The 22233-nt window shown below is 36.6% G+C and overlaps 1 protein-coding gene and 1 long non-coding RNA gene across 11 annotated transcripts in view; both read left to right on the forward strand.

Annotated features, from left to right (window-relative positions):
• Positions 1 to 7234: 7234 nt before the first annotated feature.
• On the forward strand, positions 7235 to 10194 carry LOC127622931 (uncharacterized). The gene is made up of 3 exons (XR_007968024.1): positions 7235 to 7370; positions 8426 to 8508; positions 10063 to 10194. It is a non-coding gene; the product is annotated as an uncharacterized LOC127622931 (long non-coding RNA).
• A 10502-nt stretch (positions 10195 to 20696) lies between these two features.
• Positions 20697 to 22233, forward strand: part of mef2aa (myocyte enhancer factor 2aa) — a 140238-nt gene continuing 138701 nt past the window's right edge. For 6 of the 10 annotated variants that reach the window (XM_052097092.1, XM_052097096.1, XM_052097097.1 and 3 more), the window contains exon 1: positions 20697 to 20983. The gene's annotated coding sequence lies outside the window, so the exon portion shown is untranslated. The remainder of the gene's footprint in view (positions 20984 to 22233) is intronic. The other 4 variants (XM_052097101.1, XM_052097102.1, XM_052097099.1 and 1 more) reach the window with 2 other exon arrangements.

A 22233-nucleotide genomic window follows, 5' to 3' on the forward strand; every position in this document is an offset into this window, starting at 1 on the left:
CATGGGTTCTGGTCCCATCCCACAGAAACCAGGAAATAATTGTGGTCATATGCACATAAATTCAACAACAATTCCAGCTTTGGCCACTGGGGGAAGTGGTTAAAATTTTGCTGAGCACAGTCTGTTTTCTCCTGAAGAACTTTTGACTTACTGCCTTCAAATTCACAGTGAGATCAGTCTGCTGGGGGACCAGCCAGATGAAGCAAAAGGAAAAATAAAGTGGTTGTGAAGAAGGAAATCTCAGTCAGCCTTTCAAGCTAGCTCCACCCCATTACCACAGGTAATATCATGTCCTTGTAGACCTGAATACAGAGCCCCCTATTCTTCCTTGAATACCTGCTGGATTTCTGTCACCTAATCTCCCATGATTAGCCTTTGCCACTGGGTCCAGGTCATTAATCCCATCCCCTACAGTGAGTGACAATAATCTCTGCTCACTGGGCAGGGAAGTCAGCTCCATTTGTCACTCTGTCACACAGTAGCTCTCAAATGGGAGAGGACAAGGACCATTTATCTATGGAATGTGTTTCAGAAACTGCAGGGCCGGCTTTCTCCAGGATTGAACAATAATATGGAACAAATATAAAGGGCTACTTTCTAATCCTTACTAGGCTTCTTTCTGAACCTATTCTCTGTAATTATCAATCTTGTTAGCAATCAATGAGAACTACTGTAGTTTTGTATGATACAGCATGGTTACATTTGATATCGTGATTGGTTTTTGTGTGCTGTGTTTGTGTCATTCAATAAACCTCAAAGAGTGTGTCATACCAGGAAACAAATCATTATAAGCGTGATTGACTCAAGTGGTGTGAGAAGAGCTTGTTAGATCTCTCTCTCTCTCTCTCTCTCTCTCTCTCTCTCTCACTCGTCCTACCTCCTTCATGTACTATACCTGAAGCCACAGAGCCTCGGCACACTTTCAGATGAATACATTTGTATATTTTATTGCATATCCCTCCGTGGCCAAGAATTCTCCAGAGGCCTCTTCCTCTTCGCCCGTCTTTTCTCCGAAGTTTGCCTCACTCTATGGAGTCATAAGTCTCCTTGCCGTATTGAATCTTTAATCATCTGTGTTTGAGGGTGAAAAAATAGGGAATATTGCTCCTTAAAATGTGAGTTCAGCCATCTCCACTTTAGCTTTGTTTTTTAAGTGCGCAGGCTGGTTGAACTATATATTTCCTGCTTCCTCTGAATTCAACATCTGCAAGATTGAGAAGTTACACAGTTGGAGCTGAGATTGGTGTCTTCCCAAAGGTGAATGGTGGTCTAGTGTGGGCTTGTAGTTTTCCTCCTTGCTCTGAACAGCCAAACAATGTGCTGTTTTCTTCAGGCAACAGTCATTTATCCACAGCTTTATATTACCAGTGCTTCTCCAAAAGGACAACTGTAAGCAATTGTTTAACTCCTTTGCCCAGATACTGGATACAGTTGCACCTTTTCCAGTTCACTCTCATATCACCTTGGAATATGAAAGGTACAGTATAGCGCAGCTGACCTAGAAACAGTCCTCAGCACAATTTGTCTTTGAAATGTGTTCATATTGCTTAATCTCCTGGCATACTGTACATATAGACATTTAGTAAAAATTCAAACTGTTGATTATATGTAATTCTTTCCAATGTTAAAATTATTTCTCATATCCCTGATTAATATGCAGATGTAACGGGAGCCAGCTGATAGATAGCTGTGCAATGTGTATAAACCTCACTCACCTGACCTCAAGAGGTGCACTAGCGACTTATGCTAGAGGCTGTAGCCTTTAACCTCCTTGATAGCGCACCCCCCTCCCATGCCGGAGATGCTTGTAGGAGTCCCGTACGGAGCGGGTAGTACAGAAGTGTCACAATGGTGCCGTGACCCGTATGGGAATGAGGTTTAGTGGGGGAGGGGGTGAGTGTAACAGGAGCCAGCTGATGGATAGCTGTGAAATGTGCATAAACCTCACTCTCCTAACCTCAAGAGGTGCACTAGTGACTGATGTTAGAGGCTGTAGCCTTTAGCCTCCTTGTTAGCGCACCCGCCTCCCATGCCACAGACACTGGTTCGAGTCTCGTACGGAGTGGGTTAGAACAGGAGTGTCACACAGAGTGAACTCTTAAGTATAGAGTTTTAAATTCAATAGTCCATAGTTCAACCATTTTTAAGGTTGAAGTTAATGTGTAAAGCTGTGACCCAATAAAAACATTTGTCTGTTTGTTTGAGAGTACCATTCGTTAGTAAAATATTTTTATATTAGTAAAGATAATAATGACAAATACGATTTAATTTATGCAGTTAGAATATGATACATTTCGTGAATAACTTATCAACAATAATACATGTCATTAAAATTTATTTTCAGGATATTTGTCAACGTCCCTATGCCAAAAGATTGGATAGTGCACGTAATCATAACAGCGTGCTTGGTTACCCTGATCAATTTAGTACAGTTCACACTTACAGGGTATCCGTGGGTCATTAAAAAGTATTAAAAGGTATTAAATCAATTTGGTGAAAATTCAGGTCACTAAAATTAGTACATAGTCTTAAATTACATTTGCCAAGTTTTAAATATTTTTTGTTGAACATTTCCCTTCTTGGGTCATAAGGTTGAATGAAAACCTTCTACGCCTTGCAGACTGCAGGGAATAGAGTGGCCACATGATTTTTACTTGGTGTGTGAGCGTTCAGTGTACATACATATGAGCTGATCCGGGGCTCGAGATATTCACCATTAATTTTCTCCATTGTCATTTCAACATTAACAGACTGGGCGATTACATGAGAGAGGGTGCATTTCAGTAAGTTGTACCATATATTTCAACATACCCTCGGATGTTCATTCATGTTTTTTTTTAGCTATAAGTTGGAGAGAGAGTGAGCTTTGTGCCACACTCTGTTTGAATGGCCAGCTTCTGTAATCTGTCACACGTACCATTAAATATTATAAATACAACATACTGTTTGAATTTCAAGATAAAAGTGACATCATTGGAAAGCTGAGACTAAAATCACGTTTCACTAAAAAACTACATCTGACTCAAATGATGGAGCATGTCACAATTTGTGCATTTGTGTTACCAAATATTTATCATGGGAAGTCTCCAAAGGCTTGCTGAAATGTCACTAAAAGTAGCTAAATCACGTGATGACATCATTTATTACTTAAGACATGACATTTACATATGTAAATGATAGGGGGAAAGAGCTACTCAATTCTTTTAAGGTGTAGAACCATTTTATTATTTTTTATTATATATATTACAAAACATTATAAATAATGTTTTGCCAGAACAACCGAGAAAAATGAGACATCATTAACAATAGAGCTGATGTTTTTTGTGTCGCCAAATGTGGAAGAATGAAGCTAAAGCAGACTACAAGTCGCTAAAATTGTCACTAGTCGCTAGATGGCTCTTGTACTCACTAAGGGGGTAAAAAATTCACTGTCGATTTTGTCGGCCGCATACATCATCGAGGATGTCTCGTTTCAGAAAAGTGAGTAGGACACTTCGAATGTGACCTTCTTACACAGGAATTCAGAGAATGCATGATGTGTATCCTTCGTGGGCACTCACAACCCACAATTCTTTGCTTCAACGGAAATGTCTAAAAAAAAATTAAGCCAATTTGCCCATAAATAAGATTAAATGTAAGCAATGTTAATTCCCAAGTTAAAGTAGGCCCTACCTCATGAAGTACCTCAATAGATGGGTGCAGAGTATATAATATGTGTAATTATATTAATATATAATTCAAATAAAGTATTAGACTAAAAGTACACCTTTCTTTTATCCTTACATCTTTATAACTCACCTAAAATGTACCTCATACATTCCCTTCCAAAGGGACTTTGTTCCCTTCTCACTCAAAGTGCTCGTGCTTGTTAAAGAGTGGCATGCTGTCATAGCAACCATGACACGTTCAGTTTCCATTTGTCCTATGAAGACCATCTCGTTTCAATCAGATTTGTTTAAAGGAGTACGCTCCATATACTGCAGTATTCAAAGGACGCGTCCTAACTAGCACGCAGCTTTCAAAACGAGACACAGCCAAAGTTGCTAAGTTGGCAACAACCGATATTGTCCTTTGCTGTCAAAATAAAAGTTTCACATTGAATGAACTCATTTTAAAATTAATACAAACATGAATTACAACCCATATTATTGTTAGATATCTTACAATATAGTGAAATACATTTTTATATAAATAAAAATAAAAATAATTAAAGATAAATTTTAATATCTGCTACAAAACTGTACATATCAAACACAGTCTATATACAATTGGGAACAAAAGACAACTATGTTTGTGATATCTGGATAATAAATATTTTAAATATTTTGGAAGCGCTTTCCACCACTGAGGAACTGAATATGTGAATTAACTGAAAAGGTCTTGAAAAGTGTATTACATTTGAAATGCTGACATCTGCAGATACGCTGACTTAAAGAAATAGTTCACATGAAAATGAAAATTCTCTCCTCATTTACTCGCCCTTATGCCATACCAGATGTGCATGATGTTCTTTCATTTGCTGAACTCAAATGAAGATTTTTAGATGAATTTCTGTTTTGGTCCATACAATGCAATTTAATGACTTAAAACTCAAATAACTTGACCACATAAAAGTAATCCATATGATTCCAGAAGTTAAATCAATGTATTCAGAAGCAATATGGTAGGTGTGGGTGAGAAACAGATCAATATGTCTACAATGCATCTGTAACTGAAAAGTATTGATTTTGAATTATGCTGCATCCACACCACTAGGTGTCACGGTAAATCCTAGATGACACAGGCAAAATGTTACTGAGTAACCTTTAAATCCTTTTTTACTATAAATGATCCTCCCTGCTCAGTCAATCTCCACTTTAACTTTCACTTTCTTATTCTTCTTTTTGTGATTTTTGTTGATTCACATTTTTCATGCATATCGCCACCTACTGGGCTGGGAGATGAATTTCTAGCCCAAATATAGGGCTTAAATATTGATCTGTTTCTCACGCACACCTATCATATCACTTCTGAAGATATGCTTAAACCTCATAAAAGTATGGATCACTTTATGATCCTTTGTTTGCTTTTTGGATCGTAAAAAATTTGGCACACATTCACTTGTATTGTATGGACCTTCAGAACTTAAATATTCTTCTAAATATCATAATTTGTGTTCTGCAGAAGAAAGGCAGTCATACACATCTGGGATGGCATTAGGGTGAGTAAATGATGAGAGAATTTAGATCAATATCGAAATTTGATATTGACTATATATATATACTGACTATAAACTTATCCTTAAACCTTTACTCATAATTTTGAATGACTATTCCCTTGCCATCCTATGTTTCAGAAATCCGCAGCCTGTCCAGCCCGAAGTAGCAACACTGACTTGAACAATGGTATGAGTTCAGGGCAGGACTATCTTTTTGTACAACCAATGGAATGGGTTGAGTTCTGGAATCTTTTGTAATACCATTTGGTGACACTAGAAATTTTTAATGTAGTCAGGTTGATTTCATCATATTAAATAATATTTTTGACTTAAATAAAAAGCATTTAATTTAGATAAAACATATTCTCAAAAACTTCTCTGCATTTTTAACCACAGATGTCAGGGATACACAAGCATAATGTGTAACCTCATTTGAGCCTTATCTTACAAAACAATGACACCACAGATAAGCAATCTAGGCATTCCCATCCTACGTAGAGACTAAGCTTTTTGACCTGCCCTAATTGTCACACACAGTTGCAAACATAAAAAAGGCTCTACACAATAGGTTTGAGGTCAAGAGTGGGAGCTGTGACAGGGAATTCCCAGCATACAAGCATAACCTGTAGTCATTTATTTCAGTTTGAAGTGGTTCACATTGTACGCTTGTTGATCAATGCGAGATGTTTTGTTTACAGTACCTCCTCTGCCATATTCTTCTCCCTCATGATTAATATTCACAGTCTATTATGTATTCAGCATTACAATACAATTGTTCATTGATTATTTATGAAAAATATACCTCATTAGTATTGTTACCTCTGTGGTCTGAGAAAAAATATTTTGTTTGGGGAGATAACATTTGGAGCTATCTTGAATAAAAGCTAAAGGAGTCCTTCAGAAGTTAAATCTATCTCTTTGTTAAAATAATGAAGTATGTTTAGCTCAATCTTATATTTTTATAATATAATTTTTATAATGCAGAACTGAATCAACATCAAACATCAAGCCGTGACATCTGATTCTGTATGTTATTGTAGTTATTGCTGTGGAGACCCAGGCCCCGTCTCTCAGCGCTGTCTCTGTGGCAATCCTATTTCCCTTATCTGTGTAGTTATGCTCTCCTCATTACACACAGTGAGAGAGGGAGACACAGAGAGAAAACCAAGAGCACACAATCCATTTTCAACACTTGTGCCCTGAGCTTGTTGAGCTTCAGACATGACACTTCTACTCTTGAACAGAAATTTAAGCCCAAATTATTATTTATCACAGCACATTTGCACAGTTTAAAAATCTGCTTAAGGCACACAGGATGTGGTGAACTATTTATAAATGGCTTTTATGCTGTATAAACTGCATACACAAGTTACAGAGATGTCGCAGAATGTAACAAAACAACTCACAATGCAATAATTGTGTATATGCGTCTCAAATACCCACATTAATGGGCCCATCTTAATGCAGAAGCACGGTCTACCGAACAACCCTGGCGGCTAACTCAAGACCCCACTTGCCCTCTGTGATAGTCCTAATTTAGCTTCTGAGTTTGATATAGCACTGTAAATATTTGCTTGCACACACATTAAATCTGTTTGCCTGGGATTTGTTGACAAACATACCGCAATGGCATATTAAATGAAGTAAATGTTCAACAGTGCTCACGACTATGTAGATAGAACATATCCTCCTCTGTGAAAGAGTGTCTTTGTTGTACTCTGGTCTTGTTTGGACAGATGGTCATTCTTCCAGTCTTGATGTTATTATAGTTTTCCTTGCAATAAAAGCCCTAAATGTTTTTTTTATTTATACCCTGTCACGATAACCTGTACAAAAAATATTCCTGCATTAATCATCAGGATATATTTTAAGTAATTTGAACTGCTTTGGTTTCTGCTGTGCTAAAGAGGCTCATTTTAGGAGGGTTTTCAAGCCTTCACCTAGGCAGAAAATTAGTTTCCTACCATTGTCACAGACTTCCTTCCTGCTCATATTCATCTTTACCAATCTATATTAATTTATTTCCTGCTCAGGGGTCTGCTATCAAGAGTGTCCGTTAAGTTCCTGTCTTCACCACAATAGATGTGCTAAGGGAAGTACTGGACTTACAATTCATTTAGACTTTGAAGAACCATAGCATTTTAATGGTTCTGGAGTTATCTGAAACATTATTGTAAGTATTTGGATTTTGTGATGTATGTGATGTTGCCTTCATAATTTTCATCAAATATTGTCTTTTAATTTTAAAGAAAGGATAGTTTGTAGGATTTATGTTGGACTGTGTGTGATGTCGGAAGGAACCCACAGTATAACAAGCATTTTGCAGTGCTGATTAATGCAATCCATCATTGAGATCTTTAGCATTTTAAAATCCACACTCAAAAATATTTTATATATATATATATATATATATATATATATATATATATATATATATATATATATATATATATACATATGTTATAATAAATACAAAATATTATATTTGTATCTATTTAAATAAAAAGATTTTCGCATCAACATTTCATAACAAAATTCCATCAAATGGAGTTTTGTTATGAACATATTTATTGTTGTCTGAATATACTGTATTACAGGGATATTTTGCAATAGACAGGCATGAAAAGTGAGGTAACAGATTTCAAAAGTGAAGTATCCTTTTAATGAGAATATCATTTTTTTAATTTTAGCTTAAAGAGGAATCTACTAATATAATATAATATAATTGTGGCATGGGGGGCGTGGTCGTGTGTCGGTCTGTGGGAGAGAGAGCATTACAAACCAGGTGACAAGCCTTAACGCTCTCTCTCTCTCTCCCGCAGACCGACACACGACCACACCCCCCATGCCACAATAATATATAAGTAATATCACACGAGCAAGAGTGCTATATGGCCCTACATCATCACTGCTGTGATTCGGCCGCAGGCCGAGTGCTGTAGGTAATTACAGCAGTGCTGATGTAGGGCCATATAGCACTGTTGCTTGTGTGATATTGCTAATATACAACAGTGAAATGAACTACAGATCAGAATCTGCTGTTACTGGTTCAAAACAAATGATGCGTCCAAACCTCCGTTAGTAATTCAAAAAGTTCACTTCAGAAATAGTATCACGGCTTGTGCTGTTTCTAACAAGTTATTGGATAAACAAGGATGGATTGATGGGTGTGTGCGTGTCTTTGTCTGTGTGTGTGTGTGTGTTTGTGTGTGTGTATGTGTGTGTTAGAGAGAGAAAAAGAGAGAGAGAGATGAAGCGTGTGTGATCACCTGTTGGCACTCCCAAGCAGATATGCTGTCAGCGTTCTGAAGGTAAGCTTTCTCAGTGGAAAAATAGCGTAAAGCGGGGATATTTCTCCCTATTCCATGGTAGCCACACAAGAGTCGATCACTATAGAAACAGTGATGTCCTTCGCCATTTTTAAACAGTGTGTATCCAATGTGGAAACTCTGTAACTGCCTCAAGTTCTGTAATCAAACAGTCCTTTGTGTCTCTCAGATGCAATGAGCCTTACCTCCTTGTTGGGACACAAAAAGAGATGTTAGGCAGAATAATAGCCTCAGTCAACATTCACTTTCATTGCATATTTTTCCACACAATGAAAGTGGAAAAATATGACATAGGCCGAATGACTGAGGTTGTCATTCGGCCTATGTGCAAAATTCATACAGATTTGGATGAAAATCAGAGTGAGTAAATGATGACAGAAGTTTCATTTTTGGATGAACTATCCCTTTAAATGCTTTGAAATTATAAACTTTTGGTATTAAACATGGACAGTTATGTTGGCTCTTTAAAATAAAAAGCAAGGTTTTCTCTATGTTTGCTTCATCATTATTATTATAATTTTTTTTTTAAACTGTTATTTTAAAAATAAATCAAAATAAGGAACTGTCAACGCATCATTTACAGCGCAACTTAAAAATAGTATGATTTTCTTGGTTCAGAATGACATAACATTAAAGCTTGTGTATGTTGAGGTTTCATTAGATACAGTGTGTTACACATGAATAAGTAAAAGTTGTTTGCCAGCCAACGTGGTGATGGGTGGGGGGTTTTAAAAGACATGCCATTCATTATATAAAAAGCATGCTCATATCATAGTCATATGATGTCTGCCTCCTTTGTGGTCTATGAACAATGTCAGCCTCAAGGACACCCTTCCAGCTTTCGAATCTCAGAAAACACAAGAGGATATCTCGAGACACTCTAGCCTGGAAATAAAGGAGTGCCTGAAACAAAAATGGCACTCACAGGATTCCTGGATTCTAACCCAGAGCTACTGCAATTGGTCAATTTATTTGAGTTTAAAATATGACATACATTGTGCTGATAACTCCTGCTGAGGCATGAGATTGAGGAGCGAGTTTATTATTTTAATCTTGTGAAGCCAGGAATCCCCATCAAGTGAGGAATTTTCATCAAGTGATGAAAGACATACTGTAGACAGGACAACATGATACATTTGTGGGCAGCAATGCAAGGGTAGGGTTACCAACAGTCCGATATAAGGTTATTATAGATTCAAATTTTTTCATTTCCGTTTTATTTATATTTTACTTTCCATTTGCCATTTAGTTTAAGTTTAGTGTCCATTAATTTCACTCTAGGACTGTTAGTTTTAGTTTAGTTTAGTTTGTTCAATGTTTTTTTAGATTCAGTTTCCAATTTTGTTTATTTCAGTTCATGAAAATGTTTTCAAATAGTTTTCATTTATATTTTTGTATAACACCAATAACACTAGAAAGACCTGTCTCATTCTGATCTGCCATTGGCCAATTTTGAATATGAATCTAAGAAGTGACATTGATTGGATTAAATCATGGCTGATTCACTTTTCAGACCTAATTTACTCTCCCACACAGAGTGACAAATACTGGTAGATATTCCCGAAAGCTGCTGGACTCCTGAGGGTTGGGGAAAGCCCAGCGGGAGAGACTAGTTGAGGGGCTGCTCTCTCTTGGCCTTGCCTCATCTCTGTTATTCTTGCTTACCTGGTGTTTGGAGAGAAAATACCCTAACCATCTTGATACACTCCATCCTGAGGGAGCAGTAAAGTGCTCAAAGAGGGCAAGACCAGACTGAAGACTTTGTTGCAGTTTCCAGGCAACATGCAGAATGAGCCTATGGAGAAAAGGTGGAGGAGGTGCACCTCAGGCCCGGAGGCTTTCATGTGATTAATGGCAGAGGTATGTGCTACAACAGTCATCCTCCGAGAACCTACAGATCAGTCTTCCTGTAATACAAATCCGACATTAGCTCCCCTCCCCTCTCTCTTCCCCACCTCATCTGGTCCTGCAACACCATCATCATCAAGTGCATCACACTCATAAATCATTCCCAAACAAAACACGCTTAATCTGTGATGTGCAGGCCTGACACACAAATGTATTACCTGTGTGAGATACACAACAACGTGTCCCAATCGCCTTCTATTTGTCTGACAAATTACAAATAAAAAAATGCATGACAATGGGGGGTGGGGGACAATTGCTGTCTAAAACTTCTCTATTAGCATGTGCATGATAGCAAAATACGAGAGACAAACCATTTATAAGAAATACAAATTTCAAGGGTTTATTACAGCACAGACAGTGTTTTCCTCTGCAGTCTTTGCTCTAGCCAAAGGATTTTCCTCAAGCACATTTGTAAGACATGAATGCATAAGTCCTTTTCATGGATTAGGTTGGCAATGAGATCAAATGCAAAATTAGTCAGATTGCCTGATTGCAACCGGGTGTTTTAAATGGCACCACATGAGGTTAATGAAACAATACCATACCTATCTGTAATCCCAGAACAAGGAAATAAGATAACGTAAACTTGCTTTATGAGCTTATCGTTCATATTCGGCACATTCAGCAGCACATTTCCATAGGAGCACACTAAACAAAAATATCAGGAGGAAAAAATTACTTGGGCAGGAAAGCATTGGTAACTTCAGGAAAAGTGAGACAGTGTCTTATGCTGTCACAATGGTATGCAAAAAATAAATAAAAAGAGAGACATTTTTTACAAATGTTATTTTAAATACCGCAAAGATCAAAACTGTTATTCCAAAACTAAAATGATATACCTCCTAAGAGTTCATGCATAACTTTGGGGTTTAACTTTTGGAGTAGATAAACGGTTCCACAGATTTTTACTTTACCCCACAAGCAACCTGCAGACAAAGGCACACTGATTACAGGCAGATTATAAGAGCATGTAAAAATTACCTCCTATCCCCCCTTCATTTCACTTTAATGTACCTGGTATGGTGCTGATATTTGTCATCAACAAACACCAGACAAGAATCTACATGAATAAGCAGAATTACTAAATTGTTAGTATACAGAATTGTTTGTATGATTTGTGTTCAATATGGCAATAATAATGGTACTCACTGAATATAGACAAAAGTATAGCTCAAGAAACATTATTGTTAATTTACATTTACATTTATGCATTTGGCAGACGAATTTATCCAAAGTGACTTACAGTGCACTTATTAAAGGGACGATCCCCCCGGAACAACCTGGAGTTAAGTGCCTTGCTCAAGGACACAATGGTGGTGGCCGTGGGGATCGAACCAGTGACCTTCTGATTAACATTTATGTGCTTTAGCCCACTACACCACCACCACCACTACTCCATCAAATAATCCATCAAATTATTCAAATTATAGTTCAAGAAAATTATAGTTAAAAAGCATTGTCATGCAGGTACATTATAAAAGCTAAAAACTAGTGACTATATGAATAGTTTGCTGGTGTGTTCTAATGTACTAAGACTGAGGAGACCTGTCTTCATTTAGTGTAAGTGTTAAGACAGCCGAAAACAATTAGGTTCTGTATGCAAAAGACAAACATAACCATTGTAGGACAACAATTGTAGGACAAACATAACCATAAAGTACAATAATTATTGAAAAGAAATACATAACTTGGTAACACTTTCCATTAAGGTTCTGTTTGTTAACTTTAGTAAATTCATTAAACATTATGAACTCACAATAAACAATAATTATTTATCGAATTTTTTATCTTAGTTCATGTTAATAAAAAATCTACAATTGTTCATTGTTAGTTCATGTTAGTTCATAATCCATTAAATAACGTTAACATATACATTTTGTAATTTAAAGCAATGAATAATTAAATGTTAAAATTATCCATGATTAGTTACTAATGTAAAAAAATACAGTGTTACCCAAAATTCTTACACAAAAAAGGATTCAAATCCAACACTTTATTTAATCCAGAAAAAAAAACATGCACCTTTAAATAAAAAATTATTAAGGTTCCTCCTTGCCTTTAAGTCTCAGTATCTTTTCCCCAATATGATTCATGTTTAGAGGAGAGATAAATGATTGAACATTCTAAGTAAAAAAGAAATACATAAAACATGTTGCACTTTCTAAAGGCTTGTCATGCCTTTTGTTTGAACTCAGGCTGAATCTGAAAAGAGAGCATTTGCTGGATTATCCAGCCTGATCTCATTAATATATGTAGCTATATGTGCGTTAAAATTAGTAAATTTGGACAGGCACTAAAACATAGATTATGGACATTTGAAAGCATCTAAAACGTAAACATTTATGTGTATTTACAGCTTTAGAAACGTACAATAATGACAAATCTATAACAACTCTATTTGAATACAGAAATCAATAATAAATTGATTTGTACATTTTTACAGTTTTATAGATATTTTAGATCCCTTAACCCTACCCCAACCTCTAAGCATAACCACATTTCAACAATTAAAAACATGTATCCAGTAGATCAGAATCAGAAACAGAATGAGCTTTATTGCCAAGTTTTCTCACGTATACAAGGATTTTTTTTTGGGTGATAGGAGATACAAGTGCACACAGAACATTACAGTGAGACACAGAATATAAAACAAGGTAAGAGTGTAAATAGATATGCAAATAATAGGACATATAACATAGAATGACATATGTACATGTGCAAGAGTTAATGTATGTGCAAGGTATAGGGGTATGTACAGTTATTGAATTAAATTGAGAGAATTTACATATGTACATGAGATATTTATTTACATTATTGGGGAGTCCTGAGGCAGTTTAATTTGGAAAACGGCCTGAGGGTAGAAACTGTTCTTCAGCCTGGATGTCCTTGCGCTCGCTCTGTAGCGCCGGCCAGAGGGCAACATTTCAAATTGGGAGTGGGCAGAGTGATTCTACCTGCACATTTCCTCACTCTGGATACGTACAGGTCTTGGAGGGTTGGCATGTGGCACCAATAATCCTCTTAGCAGTCATGACTGTCCATTGTATTTTCCTTCTGTCTGATTTGGTGGCTGAACCAAACCAGACAGTTATAGATGTACACAGGACAGACTCAATGACGGCCAAGTAGAACTGTGTCAGTAGCTCCTGTGGCTGGTTGAACTTTTTCTATGTGACTTAAGGTCCTGAGAGATGGTAAAGCCCAGAAACCTGAATGACTCAACTGCTGCCACAGTGCTGTTCAGGATGGTGTGGGGGAATTTCTCCCAAAGTATAGTATCATCTCCACTGTTTTGAGCTTGTTCAGTTCAAGGTTGTTGTGACCGCACCAGACAGCCTTCTGATCAACCTCCCATCTGTATGCAGGCTCGTCACCATCACGAATAAGGCTCACGACTGTAGTGTTTGCCTGTCAAATTTCAGGAGCTTGACATTGGGGTCTTTTACATTGCAGTCATTTATGTACAGGGAGAAGAGCAGTGGAGAGAGAATACATCCCTGAGGAGCACCAGTGCTAACAATGAGGGTCCCGGATGTGAGTTTCCCCAGTCTTACTAGCTGATGCCGATCTGTCAGAAAGCTGTTGATCCATTAACAGATTAGGATGGGCATGGAGAGCTGGGTCAGTTTGGTAGAGAAGATCAGGCATGATGTTATTGAAGGCTGAGCTGAAGTCCACAAATAGGATCCTTGCATAAGTGCCAGGTTTGTTGAGGTGTTGAAGGATATAATGCAGTCCCATGTTGACAGCATCATCAACAGACCTGTTTGCTAGGTAAGCAAACTGAAGGGGGTCCAGCAGGGGTCCAGTGATGTCCTTCAGTAGGCCAAAACCAGTCACTAAAACAACTTCATGACCGCAGACATGAGAGCGACAGGTCTGTAGTAATTTAGTCCTGTGATTTTTTTTTTTTTTTGGGGGACCGGAATGATGGTGGAGCGTTTGAAGCAGCAGGGAACTTCACACTCCTCCAGTGATCTATTGAAGATCTGTGTGAAGATGGGGGCCAGTTGGTCAGAGCATACTTTCAGACAGGCAGGTGAAACACCATCTGAGCATGAAGCTTTAGTTTAATGTATTCCATCACGTTCATTACGATCACAAAATTCTGGCTTGTTAATAGTTCCTAGAATTTCAAAATCCACAAAAGGAGGAAGATCCTTTTCATATTTGTCTCCTAAACTATGGAATAGTCTCCCTAACACTGTTCGGGACTCAGACACACTCACTCAGTTTAATTCTAGACTAAAGACTCATCTATTTGACCAGGCATACACCTAATTTATCCTCCAACCCACAATTAGGCTGCTTTAGTTTAGTCTGCCGGAACCAGAAACCAGAAACTTTGATCATGATTTATATCTCTGCAATAAATTGAATGGCATCTATGCTTATATTATTTAATTTGTTTCCCTGTCTTAACCTCGGGACTCCTATCCTGAGGTCAACAGAACCGGCTGGATCCAGCACCATTCATGCTTCGTGTTGGACTCCACTGCTACGTGTCGTTGAATGATGATGACTAAATGCAGCAATGAATTTGTGCCAGCCAAACATAACTTGAGTCTATTATGATGGGCTTCAGAGTATAAACTGATGCCAGCTCTAACCATAAAACATGGGATACTTCATATGCCATTGTCTGAACCTTGGATTTAGGATGGACCACACCAAACCTCACCAAAATTACCGGCCAGGTTGAACTGCGTTTCACATCCCTGATCTCTGCCTGCATCACCTCGGTCTATTGATGGACTATGATCTTGAAATGGAATGCATAGACTAACAATTGCCAACAAAAGCCTTCATCAGCCAATTAACAAGGACAATTGCACCTATGTGAAATTCTGCAGTTAATCCAAGATGGACTTCAAAGACATTGGTCATTAATCTTACAGTTCAAACAAAATCGATGTTTAAACACTGACACTTAACACTTACTTAGTTTAATAATTTTAAACCATGACTTTAACTATACATAAGTAATATTTACATTATATTCATGATGTTAGCCAGAGTGGAACTGGCCCCCACAGTGAGTCTGGTTTCTCCCAAGGTTATTTTTTCGACATTATAGACAGATTAGTTTTATTGTCTGTTAATGCCTTATCTTCTGTAAAGCTGCTTTGAAACGATGTGTGTTGTGAAAGGTGCTATACAAATAAAATTGACTTGACTTGTGCAGTAGCAATAATTTTTTATTCAATATATTCAATTATATATATTATACAGCAGCTAATCCCACACCTATTCCTAAACCTATCCATAACCATTTATTAAGCATATAAATCACATAACAGGCAGATACATTTAATCACAAAAATGCATTCAGAACATTTTCAAAATTCAGTCCAAAAGTAATCCAAAGGGCGATATGCTGCATCCGATGAGCTCCCTGAATGGCATAAAATAGCATTGTGTGAGTTAAAGAGAGGAATTTAAATTATTAATCGCTTTAACCCTTCTCTTGATGCACTCCATACGGCGCTGTTATATCTCAATCAAACATATACATCGCAGAATATGGCATGTCACAAATGGTCACGAGACAATTGAGAGCCAATGAGCATTCGACATCACGCCCATAAAATTGCTGGTCATAATGTTTTTTGAGGTTGCAACTTTTTTAATTTTGAAAACAAAACCAATGCATGTTGACAGTTACAATGGGCGCAAAGGTGCTGCGGCAGATGGAGACAGAGATTGTTGAATAAAAGGCTTGAATCTGGTTCTTTTCTTCACAGACAGTAATCTGAAGATATTGATCAACAAAATAATGGATTAATTTAATAATATATATTTTTTGGAATATTCAGAAATCTCCTTTTGTGTCCCATGGAAAACAAAAATTAAATTAAATGCTTTATAAATGATTAAGCGTTTACCTAATTTTTATTCATTTTAACATTTTAGTTTATTATTTATATTAAGTTTATTCTTGGTTAAAGTGATATAATCATTTAAAACATTGTACAGGGCTACAGAAATCACACAGAACTGAATGAAACTGTGAAAATGTCATATTATAATCTCACCTGCATTAAATAAATATGATGGCATTTAACTATTCTCATTGACTATAAATTAAATGTAATTAACTGATTAATTCTATGAATTATTCAATATTAATCAATTCAAAGAGTACACGTAAACATTTGTACGTTCTATAGGGGTGAATGTGTAAAATGATGATGCTTAGATGCTGTCAATACGTCAATATTGTTTCAGTGTCAATGCAAATGTAAGATAATGTGTGTTTGCTTGAACCAAACTTTACACAAGAATACTTACGAATTCTCATGAGATTACGTTCCATTATCAGAGCAAAAGCTTGAGAGCTGATACACAATGTTAGTTTGAGCAATGCATACCTTCAAGTGCCATTTAAATACCACAGCACTCAGTAATCTAGTACTCCAGGAAAAACTGTTAGATTTGAATTACTCTATGTGATCTCGTGTTAGTTTATTTGTTCTTGACAAGCTTTTCAAGTAGCTAAGTAGCTCCATCTTTATGAAACAGATGTACTATAATCCTATATTTCTGATGCCCTATTTTATTCTATAGTCCAGTCTTATGACAAACTGGATGAATCTTTTAGACAATAGGTTGCCATTGTTTAGAAATGCTTTCTTTGCATTCATAAATGCTCTTGCACGCATGTTCTCACTCTCCATTTATCTGATGTTCATATGCCATGACAGTTGTGCTTAGGAGTGATGTGGTTAAGCAGTACTTTGTCAGGTGTTCAATGAACATCTCCTTTGCAAACTCTTTGGTCATAATAGGTGTGTTAATGATTTCAGTACAAGGTCTTTGTGGATAAGAGCTTCTATGTTTTAGTTCTGTTTTTGGCCTTATTGATCAAATGCTTTTTATGGTTCCTACCATACTGTCCTAACTTATGGTACTGTAAAGTGCACAAGGATATTGATTGATCATATTACTTTTTTTTTCTCTTTTAAAAGGAAGGTGTTCAATATTTGGTTGATAACAGACTGCATTAGAAAGGGGGCACTTTAAGACAAACAGATCAGGTTACATCCAGGCAAACAAGAATTATTTATTAAGTCTACACTTACATGTAGTGCATTACAGATTAGATAAGATCTCAAAATAACATAAACAAATCGTTTTATAATCCAGAAGACTGGTGTTTCCGTGGAAGTATAATTATTAGACCACTTGTTTTCAGTGCTATTGGATAAACCAAAGTAAATACAGGACTAGCATTGTTTGACCAATTTTAAATGATGACAGACTTTCCATTTTTGGGTAAACTATTAATTTGACTATTTTATTCAGAGCCTTAGAGCAATGTGGGCATCAAAACATGAGATAAACAATTCTGGAACCCTATTTTAACCAAATTCTGTTGATGCTCCTCAGTTTCAATCTTATTTATCAAGTGGATCTCTACTCATGCCACCTGACAGCTACTTGTCAAAGTGAATTAATTTGAGGCCATTTTACAAGATTAATTAAATGATTCTTGATATTAAGGAACAAATGAAAAATGGGAAGAAAAGTTTCATTTCTGACCTTGCTCAATTTTTAATGAACTCGCTATGGTTCATGCAAAATGGCTCTCTCTCTTATAAATGGTGCTGTACAGTAACTTCAACAAATGGTGAATAAATTAAAGAGCTTTTATTTTCTGATGGAAGCAGCTGTGTGTAAGCTGTTGAAATAGTGTAGCCACATTGAAGATGTGAAGTATACACTAAATTATTTAATTTATCATTTGATAGAACATTTTTATAGAAATTGCAAAGCCAATAAGTATTAATAAAGCAAGACAAACATCTTTTCTACACTCCTACCACATTCAAATACACGTTTTGCTGTTCATTGGCTACTCATATGATTATAACAGTAGGAAACATAAAGGAATAGTTCACCCAAAAGTTAAAATCCTCTCATCATGAACTCACCCTCATGCCATCCCAGATGTGTATGACTTTCTTTCTTCTGCTGAACACAGAATAGTGTTAGAATATATTAGAAGAATATTTCAGCTCTGTAGGTCCATACAATGCAAGTCAAGATGGTCCAAAAATCGCATAAAGGCAGAACAAAAGTATTCCATATGAATCCAGTGGTTAAATCCATGTCTTCTGAAGCAATATGATAGGAGTGGTTGAGAAACCAATAAATATTTAAGTCCTTTTTGCAATATAAAAATCTTTCCTGTCCAGTAATTGGCAAAATGATCAACTGAAGAGTGCTTAGGAGGGCTGTTTGAGTGGAGAGTTATAGTAAACAAAATATGAATAAATATCCTAACAATTTAGTGTAAGTTCTTGGAAGAATTTAATATTTTCTATCAGTTGAGCAGGTTTGTGTGAAGTTTTAATTATGTGATTATTACTTATGTTCAGATCAGACTGAAAAAAATAAAGAATGGAAAACATAAAGTTGAGAGTGTGTCTGTTGAGTGTGTATGATTACAATCTCAGGAAGTTTATGCTACTTTAGAGCAAACAAAAGAAGAAAAAGTAATAGCTTGAAACTTCTGAGGTTTTGATTAGAAATGTTACACAAATGCATGGGTATGTGACAGTTGTGTGCGGTGCTGCGCAACTTAGGGCTGGCAGGGCATACTCAGTGTTAATTGCGCACGGTAATGAGAGAACAGAGCCAGACTGTGAGATACAGGGTATTTTTAGAGCCTCTGCAAAGTTATCTAATGGACAAGCTCAATCTGCAGAGAGACCATGCCTTCGCACTATTCCCGTTTCCATTTACCATACCTTTAGGCTCTGCTTTAGTAAAGATGATTTTGGCAAGTCTTTGCGCAAGATTTTTTTTTTTTGTAAACTTTCCCTCTAAAACAAATGCTTCGCAAATAAATACAAATTCACATGTATTAAAGAGGTAAGTTGCACTTACCTCTTTAAAATATAAATAATATAGTGTATATATAGGATTTACACATATTAAATACCACATAACATACATACAGAGAATTTGCTAAATACAATAGAAGCAAATCTACATAAAAGTATAATACAAAAATATACAAAACAATGTACATGTGTGGTGTCTAATGGTGTAAATGGGCAATGCAAATGTAATGAGCTGGATAAATAGAGTAGATTGCTGTAATAAATTAAGAATAAGTGACTTAATGTTGAAAATGGCAAGATTAATTTAAATGTTTTTGCAAGGCCAGATCATACTCAACACCAGGTTGGATGACAGAATCTACCTGTGAGGAAATTATATTATGCTCTAGTCTGACAGCTGGAAATTGTAGAAGATGAGAGAGACATTTGAAGGTGTTTGGCTGGCTCAAATTGGTCCATGATAATGATACATTAATCAAGAATCTGCTGTCAAAACAATGACCTTAAATGTGTTTATGAGTGCCATGAGCCTGTTGTTCAATTAAGACTCCCTTCTCTAACAAAGTTCAGATTGGAAATCTAACTTAACTATGGTGCTCTTATAGTCTATTTGTAGTCTAGTACAATGTTGAAAATGCCAGCTGTCTTCTATTTGAGAGTTGTATAAATCCTCTATGGGTCTTCATGACCTATCGATACTAAACACGAACTTCAAATGGCAGAAGCAAGTTATTTAACTCTTTTTTTTGACCGGCTTATTATGTAATTATTCTATTAAACCTGAAACTTCATGGCAATATGCAACACAAGAAAGTAAGAAGCATTGAAATGATTCAATAATATTGGCATCATGTTTAGATAACTGCTATTGTCAATTAAAATGGGACTTGAGCTGAATTGCTGTCTTACTGGTTTAAGCTGGCCTCCCAGCCTGGCCAAGCTGGTTTTCAGCTGATCTAACTCCCAGCTTGGTGTTTAGATTTTTGACCAGCTGGTGCCCAAAATAAGTGCAGAGTGCCCAAAACTCCAGATCAACCAGCAAATAGACCAGCCAACCCCAGCTTACCAGTTTAGTTTGGTTTAAGCTGTTTTTGTTTGTTTGTTTGTTTGTCTGTTTGTTTTTCCAGCATGATTGGTTATTGGTGGAGGAGCTGATGAGAAAACAAACTGAGAGCAAGTGTTGTGATTTTGCATCCTTCTTTCATGCATCTCTTGTGAACAATGTCGTTCTCTGATCAGCACAATTTCCAATATTACTAATGATCATAAAACAAAACAAATACACATCCAACACCCTCAGTACTGGTGAGTGACAGCTGCGGCTGTCCTCCACTCCCCTGAGCCAAGCCCTGTCACATACACGCATGCCCAGAATGTCAGTGTCCATCTGGGATCCTACCCTTCAAACTTCTGTAGCCTAGCTCCCTTCCAGCAGAAAGACCCAGGGACGTGAGTGTGAAGTCAGGCCTCACAGGGGCAAGAAGAAAGCCATCCAAAGCCAGCTGGTCTGGCTTTGAGGAAAGCAAGAGAGATAGAAAAGCAAAGCAGGAGAGAGAGAACGTGTGTGAGAAAGAGAGAGAAAGAACAGGAAAGTAATAAGAGGACAATTAAGAAAGTAACAGTTGCACACCTGAGAGAGATACTTGAGGAAGGCCTCAGCAGCAGGTTCTGTGAAGGTGATCGTTCAGCTCAAGAATCAGGTGAGATGCACAGCCATTTACAAAGGGGAGGGGCAAGAGGGCACTTGTATATAAAATATTAACATCATAGCATGACCTGACTGCTTGTGGATGGTATAAGTAATGGACTATTGCAAGTGGAAAAATCATAACAGAACATAAAATGTGATATTAAGGAAAGAAAAGTTTTCTGATTAAAAAAAAAAAAGATTTATTTGGCTTTTGACTTTCTTTCGAATTTTTCTGTGCAATTTGTCTACTCATTGTGCTTCACATATTATGATATTAAATTAGAGTCTAATAGAGCTCTGATATCTGATGACAATACAATCATGGATAAATTCTGTATTTCATAAAAACAAGTGCATTCCACTTACTGGGCAAATTTTCAGTTACAGCTGATTAAATACTAAATTGGTTGGGAAAAGAATAAAATGTTGTCTCATTCTAGCTAATCTCTAGACCACAGGTGGCTGGGCATGCAATGTGGTTTGTTAGGGTTCTGGTGCCAGTGGGTGTTTGCACATTGGATCCACAGTATGTGCCTAACCCTGATAGGACTATATTTATATACAGCTCCAGCTTTACAAAGCTTCAAATAGAATCTGAAAAAATTTGAAGTCACAGAGGGTACATAACTTCTTCCATATCCATAGCTTAGGGATTAGTTACTAAAATGTGATAGAACAAATTAGTAACTGTTCTACAGGATCTTCTTTTAGCTTATTTTGTATATTGGCACGAGTGAATTTCTTAAACATGAGAAATAGATAATAAACATATTTTTCTTAGACATATGAGCTAGATGTTGAACTTGACATGCCGTTGATTTTTGATCATGCTGGTGTAGCTAATGGTTGATATAGCCTTTATTAAATTCTGAAGAGATTCATACACTTTAAAATAGAGTAGGCGTTTTGAAAGAAAGTGATGGGTACTAATAAAAGAAAAGTTGCAGGTTGAAACACTCAAAGAAGTGGTTTAAGAAGCTATTACCATTGTGCTTTTGACGTGAACTAGGCACCTAACCTCAGAATGCTCCATATGGACTGTCCCTGTAATAGTTATAATATCATGCACTTTTGATAAAAGCATCATTTGAATAACAACTTTGTACGTATATGAACGTGAACATGGTATGTACCATAAATATATATATATAAAAAAAAAACGTATGTAAGGGGGTTAAGATGGTCAAGGAGGAGGCGAGAACTGGCTTGTCAATATAAATCATATTTAATTAAACTCAAAACCAAAACACACGAACATAA

Source organism: Xyrauchen texanus, chromosome 29 (genome assembly GCF_025860055.1).
Source record: "Xyrauchen texanus isolate HMW12.3.18 chromosome 29, RBS_HiC_50CHRs, whole genome shotgun sequence".
NCBI lineage: Eukaryota > Metazoa > Chordata > Actinopteri > Cypriniformes > Catostomidae > Xyrauchen > Xyrauchen texanus.